General features: G+C 42.9%; 1 pseudogene; it reads left to right on the top strand.

Moving 5' to 3' along the window:
* The first annotated feature begins 1,635 nt into the window (after window positions 1–1,635).
* LOC105480622 (vascular endothelial growth factor receptor 1 pseudogene) lies at window positions 1,636–2,954 on the top strand (annotated as a pseudogene).
* Window positions 2,955–5,621: the final 2,667 nt, after the last annotated feature.

Genomic DNA, 5,621 nt, shown 5'->3' with positions numbered 1-5,621 from the left:
TTTCCATTTGTTCACAAGGACAAGGTGCCCTTATTCTGAGTCAGCCAACATCTGAGTAGCCCAAGACCTAATAACTGAACAGCAGATACTGAAGACATAAAAGCATCTGGAAAAAGACCAGAATCAGAATTGAGACCTTATTTCTAACGCTCCACATCTAAAAGAGTTGGCCAACTACTTAGTGTAATGGGGCTGCTGAATTACATGTGTGGTGATCATTGTATATATTCCAAAACCAGTTGTACATTCCGCCCAAAGATAACCTATCCACAGTGAGGCTTTGATTCTTCCCAAGTGCTGGGTAGATGGCAGGAGAGTAGACTACATTTGTTTTCTAAGCCTGGGAATAATCAGCTCTTCACAATCAGTTTTCTAGCAAGTGTCTCAAGATCAGCTCTTATTAGCCTATTTGTAAAGTAGGCCTTTTTTACTTATGACCTAGTCACAAAGTAGTTATTTCCCTTGAACTGATATCCATCAACAGCTCTTACCATCTCATTTTTGTATGTGGCTATTTTTTAAAGTATCAGAGCACTCCCAGATTTACTTTCTTTCTCCTTAAATTTCATCTTGTTATTTTCAGTTCAGTGACCCAGTCTGTCAAGATCCATTTGAAACTTCACCATTGCCACTCACCTTCACATTAGCGATCCTAACCTGTGTTTTCTTCCTCAAAATTGACTAAGCAGTAAATGTTGCATAGAACATTATTCTGTAATCAATTATAAAATAATCTCTGTAAGAGAACTAAAAATTTAACTGGCATTCTTGAGCTGTGCCCACTTCCCCTCCTTTGAGGAAGCCAAAGATCAATGCCATAAAGATCAAAGTAATGCAACGTTCCCTGGCCTGGGCACCACTGCTGGCAGTAGTGGGCACAGAGGTGGGTCATGGGTCATGGAGCCTGGGGTGTGCTTGTGGGTGTGTACATGGGTGTGCAAAAGGGAAAAAGGAAGAGGACTTCTGTGGGTCTCATCAAGAAAGAACAGAAGGAAGGAGACCTAGGAGGGCAGAACTGAGTGGAGACCAGGGACAGCTGATGCCAAGACCTCTTGAGATGTTCTGTAACCACTTCCACAAAGTTAATTTTGTGATCTGCTTTCTGTTTCTCTGCATTTCAATACATAGTATTATTTGGAAAGGAGTCTGTGTCCTTTCAGATCCTGCAGAGCGAAGGAGAAGAGGAAGAATCTCTGCCAAGAGGAAGCAGAGGCAGTGAAAGCTCAATGTGGGCCAAATCCAAAGCAGTGGAGGGAGGCAGGTGCTGCCTGGAGCCTCCTTTGGCACAGCGCCCCTGCCCCACAGGGGAGGCTGCAGGATGGAGTAGGAGGCAAAGGCCTCTGCACCTTCAGTTGCACGCTGCCGTCAACAACAGTTCTGGACAGGTGCCTCCGACATATGAATATGCATTTGTTTATTTTTACAGATGTGTTCTACTGTGGTAGTATCTTATGTGTAGAATAAAACACAAAAAAGAAGATAAGGGGTTGTGTGCCCAGCCCGGGGATGCAGTGGAAACGCAGGGCAGGGAGAGGAGGCCTTCAGGGCACCACACGGGCCCCACAGTGCAGCCGGACTTCCTTCTCAACCCTCTTGCTTCCTTCAGACCGGGGTCAGGTCAGCAAACCAAGGGCCTCTGATGGTGATTGTTGAATACTGCAAATATGGAAATCTATCCAACTACCTCAAGAGCAAACATGACTTATTTTTTCTCAACAAGGATGTGGCATTACACATGGAGCATAAGAAAGAAAAAAATGGAGCCAGGCCTGGAACAAGGCAAGAAACCAAAACTAGATAGCATCACCAGCAGCAATAGCTTTGGGAGCTCCAGGTTTCAGGAAGTAAAAATCTGAGTGATGCTGATGAAGAAGAGGATGGGCTCATCACTATGGAAGATCTGATTTCTTACAGTTTTCAAGTGGCCAGAGGCATGAAGTTTCTGTCTTCCAGAAAGTGCATTCATCGGGACCTGGCAGCGAGAAACATTCTTTTACCTGAGAAAAATGTGGTGAAGATTTGTGATTTTGGCCTTGCCCAGGATATTTGTAAGAACCCTGATTATGTGAGAAAAGGAGGTACTTGACTTCCTCTGAAATGGATGGCTCTTGAATCTATCTTTGACAAAATCTACAGCACCAAGAGCGACGTGTGGTCTTACGGAGTATTGCTGTGGGAAATCTCCTTAGGAAGGTCTCCATACCCAAGAGTGCAAATGGATGAGCACTTCTGCACTTGCCTGAGGGAAGGCATGAGGATGAGAGCTGCTGAGTACTCCACTCCTGAAATCTATCAGATCATGCTGGACTGCAGGCACAAAGACCCAAAAGAAAGGCCAAGGTTTGCAGAACTTGTGGAAAAACCAGGTGATTTGCTTCAAGCAAATGTATAACAGGATGGTAAAAACTACATCCCACTCAATGCCATACTGACAGGAAATAGTTAGTTTACATACTGAACTCCTGCCTTCTCTGAGGACTTGTTCAAGGAAGGTATTTCAGCTCTGAAGTTTAATTCAGGAAGCTCTGATGATGTCAGATATGTAAATACTTTCAAGTTCATGAGCCTGGAAAGAATCAAAACCTTTGAAGAACTTTTACAAAATGCCACCTCCATGTTTGATGACTACCAGGGGGACAGCAGGGCTCTGCTGGACTTTCCCATGCTGAAGCGCTTCACCAGGACTGACAGCAAACCCAAGGCCTCGCTCAAGATTGACTTGAGACTAACTAGTAAAAGTCAGGAGTTGGGGCTTTCTGATGTCAGCAGGCCCAGTTCCGCCATTCCAATAGTGGGCACATCCGTGAAGGCAAGCGCAGGTTCACCTACCACAACGCCAAGCTGGAAAGGAAGATGGCGTGCTGCTCCCTGCCCCTCTGGGAGTTGTAGTTGGCTACAACTCGGTGGTCTTGTATTCCACTCATCTAGAGTTTGACACAAAGCCTTATTTCTAGAAGCACATGTGTATTTACACCCCCAGAAAACTAGCTTTTGCCAGTATTATGCATATATAAGTTTACACCTTTACCTTTCCATGGGAGCCAGCTGCTTTTTGTAATTTTTTAACAGTGCTTTTTTTTTTTTTTTTTTTTTGACTAACAAGAATGTTAACTCCAGACAGAGAAATAGTGACAAGTGAAGAACACTACTGCTAAATCCTCATGTTACTCAGCGTTAGAGAAATCCTTTCTAAGCCCAATGACTTCCCTGCTCCAACACCCGAGACCTCAGGGCATGTAGGACCAGTGTGATTCACGAACTGCACTGATCACGCAATGCATCATGGACTCCACTGGGCCAGTTCCGCAGCCCAAAACCCAGGGCAACAAGCCCTTTAGCCCCAGGGATCTCTGGCTGGCCTGAGCAATGGCTCAGGAGTCCTCTAGCAGGCCTAAGACACGTGAGGAGGAAAAGGAAAAAAGCAGAAAACAAGGGAGAAAAGAGAAACCGGGAGAAGGCATGAGAAAGAATTTGAGACGCACCATGTGGGCGGGGAGGGGGACAGGGCAATGCCATTTCAGAGGCTTCCCAGCTCTGACCCTTCTACATTTGAGGGCCCAGCCAGGAGCAGACAGGACAGAGAAGAGGGGACATTTTCTGGATTCTGGGAGACAAGAAAAGGATAAACATCTTTTTTGGAGTTAAAACAAATTTTAAAACTATACCTACAGAACTGGTTCTATGTCTATTCCCATGTGTGGCATGATTTGATTTATAGCACTGAGGGTGGTGCTCAACTCTGAGCCCATACTTTTGGCTCCTCTAGTAAGATGCACTGAAAACTTATCCAGAGCTATGTGGTCTTCATGGCATGATGGTCTTACACTTAAAATGTCACATTCTATTTCAAGTATTAATATATAGTCCAGACACTTAACTCAATTTCTTGGTATTATCCTGTTTTGCACAGTTAGTTGTGAAAGAAAGCTGAGAAGAATGAAAATGCAGTCCTAAGGAGGGTTTTATCTATACCAAAATTAGGACTGATGGAGGAAAAAGGTCAATAAGGTTGAGGGAAAACCCCGTCTCTATACCAACCAAACCAATTCACCAACACAGTTGGGACCCGAAACACAGGAAGTCCGTCATTTTTCCTTTTCATTGTATGGGGATTCCACTGTCTCATACTAATCTGGAAAGGTGTGGAAGAGCATTAGCTGATGCATATTGAGCACTTTAAGCTTCTTGAGAAAAAATGTGGTATGTAATTTATGCAAGATATTTCTACAGTTGGGACACAGGATATTAGGTAATGAGCCATCAGGAGAAGAAAAGCCCATTTTCAACTGCTTTGAAACTTGCCTGGGGTCTGAGCATGATGGGAATAGGGAGACAGGGTAGGAAAGAATGCCTACTCTTCAGGGTGGGCCTTGGATTGCTAAGCTGGCTGTGATGCTACTTATGCAAGTTAGGGTCTATGTATTTAGAATGTCTGCACCTTCTGCAGCCAATCAGAAGCTGGATGAGCAACAGTGGATTGCTGCTTCTAGGGAAGAAGAGTATGCTTCCTTTTACCCATGTAACTGAACTCTAAAACCTGAACTCTGAGTAACCGAAGAATGTATGTTTCCGTTCTTTTGTGTCACATTCTTGTTTAAAGCCTTTCTGTATGTAGAGATGGGACTGTCATCAGCACATTCCTAAGCAGGCTCCACAAAAGCCTCCAAACAAAACCAGTCTAGAGCCAGAAGAGGGGACAAATCTTTGTTCTTCCTCATCTTTACATACGCAAAAGTACCTGTGACAGCTGGCAGTATTATAAATCAGGTAAGTGGAATGAGGTTAAACACAGAGAAAAGAAGGCCTCAAGCAATTCTCTACTTACTTTTCCAAATCAGATAATAACCCAGCAAATAGTGATAACAAAGAAAACCTTAGCTTTTCATATAATGTCTTGATTTCAATAATCTAATTCTTAATCATTAAGAGACCATAATAAATACTCCTTTCCAAGAGAAAAGAAAAACTGTTAGAATTCTGTCACTTCGCTTCTTCAAACTCAGGTTTGTAGCATGCATGAGTCCATCAGTCAAAGAATGGTTCCATCTGGAGTCTTCATGTAGAAAGAAAAATGGAGGTTTGTAATAATGAGCTATCTAGTTACACAGTGCTTGTTCATTAAAATAGCACTGAAAATTGAAACATGAATTAACTGATGATAATATTCCAATCATTTGCCATTTATGACAAAAATGGTTGGCACTAACAAAGAACAAGCACTTCCTTTCAGGGTTTCTGAGATAATGTACGCGGAAAAGTGTGAGTGGAATGGGGCTGAAACCATATGCAAGTCTGTGTCTTATCAGTCCAAGAAGTGACATCTAGATGTTAGTTTTAGGGATGTGTGCCTTGTTTCCTAGCCCATAAGAATGCAAACATCAAACAGACACTCGCTAGCCTCATTTAAATTGATTTAAGGAGGAGTGCATCTTTGATCAACAGTGGTGCAACTGTGTGTGTGTGTGTGTGTGTGTGTGTGTGATTTGTGCATAACTAAGGAAACTGAAATTTTAAAGCTACTTTTATACAAACCAAGAACATATGCTACAGATATAAGACAGATGTGGTTTGGTACTATATTTCTAGTCATGATGAATATATTTTGCATACCATTTTCATAT

Source organism: Macaca nemestrina, chromosome 2 (assembly GCF_043159975.1).
Source record: "Macaca nemestrina isolate mMacNem1 chromosome 2, mMacNem.hap1, whole genome shotgun sequence".
NCBI lineage: Eukaryota > Metazoa > Chordata > Mammalia > Primates > Cercopithecidae > Macaca > Macaca nemestrina.
The sequence above is the reverse complement of the archived record's forward strand: the minus strand, read 5'-3'. Positions and strand labels throughout refer to the sequence as shown.